The sequence below is a fragment of the Euwallacea fornicatus genome, chromosome 12 (assembly GCF_040115645.1).
Source record: "Euwallacea fornicatus isolate EFF26 chromosome 12, ASM4011564v1, whole genome shotgun sequence".
Classification (NCBI taxonomy): domain Eukaryota; kingdom Metazoa; phylum Arthropoda; class Insecta; order Coleoptera; family Curculionidae; genus Euwallacea; species Euwallacea fornicatus.
Window position 1 is genome coordinate 1,816,196 of NC_089552.1, and position 9,833 is coordinate 1,826,028.

At 37.4% G+C, this 9,833-nt stretch overlaps 1 protein-coding gene across 4 annotated transcripts in view; it reads left to right on the forward strand.

Moving 5' to 3' along the window:
* Positions 1-9,833, forward strand: part of LOC136342397 (limbic system-associated membrane protein-like) — an 82,042-nt gene that overhangs the window by 30,863 nt on the left and 41,346 nt on the right. Inside the window, exon 1 of one of the 4 annotated variants that reach the window (XM_066288153.1) lies at positions 1,453-1,616. The exons of the other annotated variants lie outside the window; for them this stretch is intronic. The gene's annotated coding sequence lies outside the window, so the exon portion shown is untranslated. Of the gene's footprint in view, positions 1-1,452; positions 1,617-9,833 lie in introns of those variants that run through there. 4 annotated transcript variants of the gene reach the window in all.

A 9,833-nucleotide genomic window follows, 5' to 3' on the forward strand; every position in this document is an offset into this window, starting at 1 on the left:
TTACAACAAATTTGACTAACATTTCCCGGGAATACTTTTCTGAGCCTCATTCAAAACTTTTTCTACCGGTTTTTAGAATTCTCCCTCGCCGAGGGCGATAGCAGAATTTTACTGCTTCAAACCGAACCCTTTAAAGCCCTTATCATCATACCGCTCCAGTAAAATAAAAATGTATCGCGGCAGTAAGGGATTTTTTATTTGGGCAACCTTTATAGATATTTCAGCTGCAGGCTAGCTTTCGGGCAAGGCCCTTTTGGCTATAGACCACTGAATATACAAAGTTGCAGGAGGTAAGTAATAAAAATGTAAAGCGCCGATCCGTCAACATCATCTGAGGATTTTCATTTGAAAGTGTAATGTTAAACCAGATTCCCCGGCAGCCCTGAATGGGTTTTAGAGTGGCTATGTTAAAGAATATTATGAAAATATAGGCGGGCGTTCTAAACTTTGAGCTTGTATATTAAGAATTCTTTTATGAAAGTCTCCCATGAAACGGGGCCAGCCTTTAGTACTAAAGAAGAATACTTAATCAACCTTCTTTTATAATACTTTTGGATAAGCTTGTCAAGGAAAGGCTGAATATTTGTTTGTCCAAAAAGCTGAGCTCTTCGAGATTTTTATCCCCGAGCTGCATTTCCATAAATATGTCTAACTTGAGCTAATACACCCACGACTGCCATATTTCAGCCTCTAGCTGGCAGGAATATTTGCTGCATCCTCCAGATACGACATATTGGAACAAAACACATATAAGCAATGAATGCAAGAGAAAATAGAATTTTTCGCCCGCAAAACTCTGATTTATTTTTCGGGACCCTAAGGGCAGAATTGAATTGTAAAATCTGGCTTGTCGCCGTACGGATTCTCCCTCTATTCCCTATGAAATATTCAGCAAGTGGAATGTATTAATTTGTTATTTATAGTCTTCGTTGAGACGACCAGAAGTCTAGCTAACTCTGACTATGAGTGCTTTTCTTGCCTCTGAGTGAGTGACAAAACCACAATCATTTCCAAATCAATTTTTTGAGTTAGAGACTCGAAATAATGACGAGCAACGACGACATTTAAGCGGTGGTTTTCAATATTAAATCCTAAGTTACGAAATTATGCTCGGGTTAACCTAATGGCCTACAACTTTTTCTCAACTAGAACTGACCCAATTGTCCATCTAGGGTAATGAATTATGATGTTGCTCCATCTCAGCCAATACAGTACATCTCTAATACGAATTATTTGCAGGCCGAGTTGGCATTTAAAATTATCCACGTCCTTTTTGACTGCTTTGGACATGGAGTTTTAGTGAGTGCAAGCAAGAGATAGTTAAACGATTGATGAGTGCGAGGAAGACAGACTACCATTTCCCCTTCCATTGTCAACGATCGTCTAGCGTCGTTAACTCGCAAGCAGTACGCCTCAATCTACGGATGGGTGTAGTTGTACCTGATTTTAGAGGTCGTAAATTACTCACATATGTTCAAATTTAAATGCTCTTTTCGTGTACAATTTTCTTGATAATTTTAATGTACATTTGCTATGGTAGAAATGGTATTTTTATAATGCATTAATTGAAGAACAAGCCCTTTTTGTGACATGACCCGCCCTCGGATTGACTGCTTGTGAGTCGACGACGATAGCTTATCTCCCTTGCACTTATCAATCGCCTAATTGTTCCTTGCTTGCACTCACTAAAACTCCACATGCATAACAGCGAAAAAGGTACTGTATGTGCATGCGCTCATTGTGTGGATCACATTTCATTTACCGTACTGGTGCATAATACCTTTTATGTTCTCATTATGTACGGTTACTCCTAACTCCCACTATGTATGTTGTTTCTAATGATTTTAGAAAATGTAACAGTTACCGCAGATGTGACCTTATTGTTATGCATATCGAATCACGCAAGAATATAATATATGCTTTTTCCTTTCAATTTGCGTTTCAAGACAAATTTCCGATTATACTGCGTACTACTATTAAAATTATGCTGCTAAATAGAACCTTATCTGAAACATACGAATGTTCATGTGCCGAGCTAAATTCCTAAGGATGCCATTCAAACTGTAAAAAATTCGTTAGTGCCCAAGTGCCTACGTACTCCTGCCGAGACCAAACAGCTACAGAGAATTACCCTCCTGTCAGAAATAGAAAGATAAATTTTAAGCAAAACATAATTCGCTTGATCTGCAAATTTGCGCATGCGTAAGTTGCATAGTCTACAGGAGTGTGTGGTTTCTAGTCTTCACCTACCAATCCTAAAATATCGAGTTATTTGAAAATCTGTAAGAAAAATAGTTTAATATTCTATGGAAAACAGAGTATAAAATGTTCCTACAATTCCGAAATTCCTTCTATTGAAAATATCGATCGAATAACTCCCGTTGATAATCTATAAACCGCCTGGGAAGCACGTGCTTGACAAAAACAAAATATCTAAACCGACCCGTTTTGTATAATCTTACGCCATTTTTGAAAACAGTCTCAGGATGATTGTAAAATCGAAGAGGAAAAACTTCTTTATTTAAAAATTGAAGAAAAACGTCACGCGACAGAGATATTTCCGAGTTAAACCAAAACTCTTGGGATGTTCTTCTCACCCTTAGAAAACCTGAAAATAATAAGAGGAAATCTAAGATCAGAAACCATCTATAGAGAAAACTCGACGTGCCTCAACTCTCCGCCGGGAATCATGTTGGTGCCAAAAAGAAAAAGTCATAAACGACGTAACTCAACAAAATCCCTTTGGCTGCTCCTTTATAACCTTTGAGAACCTAAACTGCTCTTTTGAGTTCTAGAACTCCAAATAGGTCATAAAATCGTTAACAAAATATTCCAATAATCTCTGAAAAGGGGAGAAAATTCCAAAATTATTAGGATTGAAACGATCTTTGCACAAAAAGCTTTTTAGAAACTCCGGATACTTTCTACAGAATTCGCGTGATTGCCAAAAAGAGAAAGTTAAAAAAGACACGAGTTATGTGACAAATATACCTTTTGGATGGTTTTCCTAATACCTTTATAAAGGTTGAAAAACTGCTATGAGTTTTAAAAGTTGAGGCTGCTGGTTGTATAAAAATCTTTTGGGTTGGAACTCTTTGAAACCCTTAAAAACCCGTGCGAACTAAGGAAACTTGACACGCTCTTGGGAATATCCAAACCAAAAAAAGACTGAACCGAGTATCTCAGAAGATAACGAGACTTATCTGTAATAAAGACACAGATAATTTAATATTCCTATATTTTCAAAATTAAATTTCTCAAGAAGCTCTTGAGGCTCATGGGAAGACTTAAAATCCAAACAGAAATCTGAGGATTATGTTTGCTCCGAACTTTCTTATATTACAATCATATACTTAAATGATTTTATTACTTCAAAACATCAACATACGAACACAGTGTACGAACACCGACATTCTTAAGTCTGTTAAAGACACAGCATCGACTTTTCGAATTAACACTTTCCAGGTTCCCGCATACTTAAGGGTCTTAAGAGATTGCTGAAGATGTTGCCCCAGTCTCTATCCTGGATTGTTTTTAATATAGAGAAAACTTTTCGCTGTTTCTAAGTAAAGCGTAAAATTTATGGCTCATTGCAACCCTCTGCTACGTTTTATGAATGAAGTTCATAGAATAATTGAGCTATATGGTCTGTTCTTATATCATGCTATTTACGATATAGCGGCGAATAGCATTGAGGGATACAATATCAAGAGAGGGAAATGAGGGTCATTTTTCTAAAAGAGGACCGAAAATGTTTCGACATTGTACACTTTATTACTGAAGTGTTGAATGTGGTGAATAACTTTAAAAAAAACTCAATTTCGACATACAAAGACACACATACCCAACGAAATGAGCAAGAGATGAAAGACAGAAGACAACACTGAAAGGAGGTTATTGCAACTGTATCAAAGGGGCACTAACCAGTTTAAATTAATCTACGAAAATGAGGTTAAATAAACTCCGCAGTCTACGGCAAAAATTGTAAGTTTTCATGTTTTTAATACACTAGAAAACATGCTTCAATAAAACAGATTATAGCCATAATGTCTGTGGAAACTTTCAGACATATTTGATTAATGATAGGCAGACGTGACTGAGGTAATATAGTTGTCGTAAACTTAGATGCGGTGCATATTTGCACAATGAATTTATCTAGCCCTAATGGTACCAAAAAAAAAACTGTGTCATCCATGTCTTTAAAGGTCCGCCTTTCGGTGGTATATTATGTAAATTTCCTATAAATTTCTCGGAGAATTTAGTATTTTTTCCCAAAATGGGAAGAGCTCCCAAAGTGCATTTATAATTTTGCCTGTCTGAGGGAGTTGTTTTAAAATTAGCTTTGAAATTATCGCTTCCCGTTCAGCCTGGAAAGTTTCCGAATCTATTTGGAAGTTAAGCAAAACATCCGCTAACTAAATTTGAAATTTAATCTAGTCCAGGCTTTATGGCGAAAGGTGTATTATCACAGAATCTCTACGAATAGCAGTATCACTTTCACCGAGGACCCGACAGTCGTAAACAGTAATTATTTAGCACTGGGAAAACAAGATAACGTTAAAAAATAAACGTGTGAAAACACGTCGAAATTGGTTGTTTGGAAGGACGAATGTAAATTCTTTCTATTCCCGCACTAGTGACGTGGGGATAACGGAAAATCTATAATTATCAACCAACTTGGTGCGATCAGAGGGTTTGTTAATTAGGTATTAGCTCCGATTATAAGTACCAATTGGCGAGAATGCGGAAGTGGCCCGATCAACCAAAATTGGCATGCTCGACAATTTTTCTAGAGGAATAAGACTGAAAAGTAACCCTGAGCACGTGTTTGCAAGTAACCTCAATGAACCTGATCATGAATTTTTAACAAATCCAGACCAATTTGAATATGAAATTTAGGGAATTTTGGACTACAATTTTTCCACAGTTTTCAAGCAGCTTCTAGTTCAATTTAAAGAGAGCACTTGGCTTTGAACATGTGCGAATTGCATTTGCGTGTTATCGTAACTAACTACATGTAATTAAGAATTTAAATGCATGTAAGAATAGGAACTAATTCGCGCTATAAAACGAAATGACGTCGACATAAATTTAAAGTATAGATTGCAAGTGAATGGCAGTACCAAGGGTAGTTTAAATTTTTGACTACATAATTAGCGCATTTTTAGGAAGTTATTTCTAGCTTTTGCTTTTTGTCCATCCACATGTATTTCTCATAAAGAAGGTGAAGACCTCGTCCTGCGCGTCATCCGCGGACACACGTACGCATGTAAGGAGGAGAAACCATCGACACTCTTCGGTGTAACTTCACTTGAAACACACGCACTCGATTTGACTAACTTTTCGTCTGGTTGTTGCAGTTTCTCTTAGATCTGCAAAGTGCTGTTTCATAAAATAATCTGTTTCCAAAACTACTGCCGATCCTTCGATATGCACGTAAGCGGGAGATCCAGCCAGCAATAATATACCCACGCCGCGAATTTCCCAATGGAAACAAGACTGTGGGCTGGCGCACACTAAATACAGGGTGTAACATTTAACCTGAAATATTAAAATATCTCGAATTCTAGGCATCCTGCGAAGAACTGTTCAGCATCAAGCGTTAATCACTCTGAGGGGGAAAATGCGTTGGTGCCCAAACTGATTCCCTTCCACCTCCCCCCTCTCCTCACAATGGGGATGGGATGGGAGTTTGCTCTTTAATTTCAAACGGCAATCCCCACTCTTGTTTACATATTCGGGTAATGGGGCCGAAAATAAGGAACATTTATCCGAAACCTTTTTTTTCGATTCATGCTAGAAAATACTGTAATTAACGGAATTCAATATGCGCCCGCACACATTACATATACTGTCGAAAAAATGTTGTGGGCAATTTTAAAAAATTTTTACTCGGAATTTGTTAAAAAATGGAGGTTATGGTTTGAAATTAAAAGCTTAGCCCCCGCCCTGCCCACGCGTGGGGGAAGGGGAACCAACTTTGGCACCAATTCAGTTCCCCCTCAAGGTGATTAAAGCTTGGCAGTAAACATTTCTTTGCAGAACTCCAGGTTAAATGTTACTGTATAATTCTACCGTAACCGCATCTGGCCGTTTCCAAGGGCTCAGTGTTGCATAATCTATTTTCCCTATTCAAATTCAAAGAACGTCATACGATAAATAAGTGGTTTGGGAATATGACCAAAACAATTCACCATCAACCCCTAATTGACACCGCGATGAGATGAGGAACGTCTAACTCATTCTCACAAGGGTCTGTTGTTGGGTACGTCAGAGAACGAACGAACTGGCATATATGCAAATGTGCCAAGACAGAAATCTTTGAAGGTTAAATCTAGCATGAACGAGGAAAGCACTTTGGTATTCCCCTGGAATTTCACATCTTTGCATCTTTTCCTATAGTATGTGTTATTCCACACAAATTATGTTAAATATCTGATTGGTAAAAGGACCAATTTCAATATGTGTGATGGTTTCGATCCTCCGGAAATAAAACTAAAATTGGCAAGAACACACGCATCCTGGAAAGTTATCACGCAAAAAACGATGAGACTCATTTGTCAGCCTCGAAATGGCATTAGGAGAACAAATTTCTAATATTCATCAAACTAATGCACGGATTTAAGCCATTTCGCTGGAAACACGACGTATTTCACAAACATATCTCGTGTTTTATTAGGGCTCGCAATCCTTATGTTTTATGGTCTGTATAAATAAGATAGGCAGCCGGCAGTCGGTGTCTTGAATCCTGCAATTGCACTGCTCCTCTACGTTTACGACCTGTTTTACCGTGTCTATCGATTGCCATTTGCTCTTAAAATAGAGTCTTCACTACGGGGAAATATTATTCTATGTACGAGAATCACAATCACTCTTTGCAGAAACTGAAACATTTCAGACCGGTTTTCAGTTGGCGAAGCAAAAGATGTAAGATCCAATTGGTCACGCTGTAGATTAGGTTAGATTGGCACGTTTGACCCGACTGTAGGTTTGTTCAGGTTAGTTCAAGTTAGTGTCTCACAATATCTCAATAAGCACATATCGGTTGTCCTGCATATGGTGGGTGCCGCAGTAACTCTGTTAGAAAGCGATATTTCTGTTACGGTTAGAGATACTTGAAAATGTTTTGGGAACGCAAATTGTTGTTTGGGTTAATGAAACGCATCACGTGGTAACACTTAACTGCTTTTGCTACTTCCGGTTATACTGGAAGTCAGTGTCGACTTGCTCATTTAAAATGGAACGCCCTGTATATTTTTGAACTGTGAAATTCCACACGTTAAACCGATTCAATAATTATTAGGTCTCCCTATTCCTAATTTTAATATTGAGTAATAATAATTCGAAATACCTTTGTTAGCTTTGCAAGCAATGTGGCTGGAATTTGACTCAATAGCGTTGTTAGTGTTAGTGGGTATTTGGTCAGCCATTGCCATGGAAACCGAATTTTCTTTTGAATAATAAATAAAACGGTTCTGAAATGTGGGAAATTCCTCTAAACATTAGTGTTTATTATTTATTTTGCGTTAATGAAATTTTACCAAATTTTATTTAAAAATTGTTATAAAAATTTCTTACAACCAACTATTAAAATATTCGAAAATTTGACAGGTTACAGATATAGTACTTTAACAAAATGTAAAAAAAATGAGTATAACGAAGTTTTGTGTGGTTTTGAGCTCTACACAATTAAAAATCGCTTACAGCATTTAAACGTCAGTTCTACGAACAGGGAGACCTAATTATTATTTAATCACTTTAATGTGTAGAATCTAAAAATGCAAAAATATACAGGGTGTTTCATTTAAAGGAAAAAGTTGACAGCGACTTCCGATACAACCCGAAGTAGTGAAAACGGTAGTCCGACTACATAATGCGTTTCATCAACTCGAACGATTTGTGCTCAAAACATTTTCCAGCATCTCCTTTACTCCGTCTCCAGTAACCATTACGGAAGTTTAGCCTTGTAATAGAGTTACTGAGACCCTGTATAATTGAATGTGCTTCCTACTTCAGTTTGGGAGGCAAAGAAAGCCTGAGGCCTACTAATGGCCTGCTATGTGGAAAGAAAAGCGCAAAAAAGCCTTGGAATAATATTCGACTAAATAAATTTTCGATTTATCAGCGAATTCTTCAATTTTAATATTATCCTTGGCAATAGTTTGCGAATGACCCCTATGCAGATTTTATCTAATAAAATTCCTGATCAGAGCAGAATGGGCATCGTGTTTGGTTCTCCCGAACTCTCCTAGCCAGAAAGTTGCATACAAATCTTAATAAAGAGCTCAGAGATTAAAAATACATTTTCATGTAAAACGCTGCTTTTAGCGCTTTAGAACCTCGGGCTTTTAAAAGATTAACTTCCTTTAAAAAAATTAAATTGTCAATATTCCGAAATGTATTGCCGTAAAGTCGCCGGCAAAGAACTTAATGCAATTAACCGGGAAGTTGATTAAAACTTTCAAGTATTTCTTCTGTCGGGCGTACAGAGGGCCGAAGTTTCGAAAGTTTCAGCCAGCAAGTCATAAAATATTGACCTCTCTTTCACGAGGATTTTAACAAAATTAGCACCCTCGCTGCTGGCAGTGGCCCCGCCCTTGGACCACCCCTCATCCGAAACGCATAAACGTCCTCACGTGCAATTTAACATAAATGTCACAACAAAAAATACGAAGGGCCTTTGTGCGATTACCTGTCAATAGAGGGGAAATCCGAAGAAAAGGAACAATAATTACGTAAGTGGAAACCATTGAATTCTGCGGCCCAATCTCCACGATCTTTTTATCGTACATGAGGGGACATTTCGGTATATTGTCGCAACGGGTAGTTTCTACATCTGTTGAAATAGAACACCCAGGGAATCGGCCCTTTTCATCGGATTGAATTGCTTTTTGATTTTGTTAAACGATAGCCGTTTTAAGTGGGTTCTTTATGTCGTCACAATATTTCCAACTAAAATCCTCATCGAGAGCCATCGATCGACGTTAGTAATTCCGCCTTATTAATAACCATCTGGTAAATTAATTAAGGAGACGCAACCCTTCCGAGGGGGATGTCAAGATCCACCCTATCCTTAACCCTTCGCCCCCCCCCCCCTGCGGCAAATTGCCGTTCGAACAAGGGGTTCAATCAGGGGCCGGAACTACATTTTATTACCGAAAGTGTGGGGCGGTCGGTTTGCCAATCATTAACCTTTATATTTGGTACAAATTCCAAATAGGAGCGGCCATGTTGGAACTCCCGGTTAATTTTACCCATCCCGAAAAAAATTTTAATTAGAAATAAGACTTTTACAAATGCTCGAGTAATTCCAATTCGTTCTGCCTAATCAAATTTCAAGTTAAGATTAATGTCTCGTTTGCTTGCACAGTGGGGCGAAGATTAGAGGAATCTTGGTAGAAATTAGCACCTATTGTCTTTCGATTTGGAAAAAACTGAAAGTTTCGCGTTTATGCCGTTACAAAAAAAAAAAAAATTCAAATAAAGTTTTGCCTCATGTTCGACATTTAAATATTACAATGTAAATTTGCGAGCCACGAATAATCGAGAGGCGTGTAATTTTATGTTTTAGCAAGTTTATTTGCAATTCCCAATTATTTATTTAATAATAATTGTGTGTATTGATCATTTATGTATTTGCTAAAACAGTTTTAATTAAAACCACTCTAGTTGACGTAAAATTTATATGTATTGGCATATACTAATAACACACACAAAAACTTGCGAGCTCCCAAGGAAATATATACTTTCAGTTTGCCACCTCTCTTGTTAGAACGAATAATAGATCACTAAGATTGTTGATTTATTTGCATTATTATAAGAAAGTTTATAGC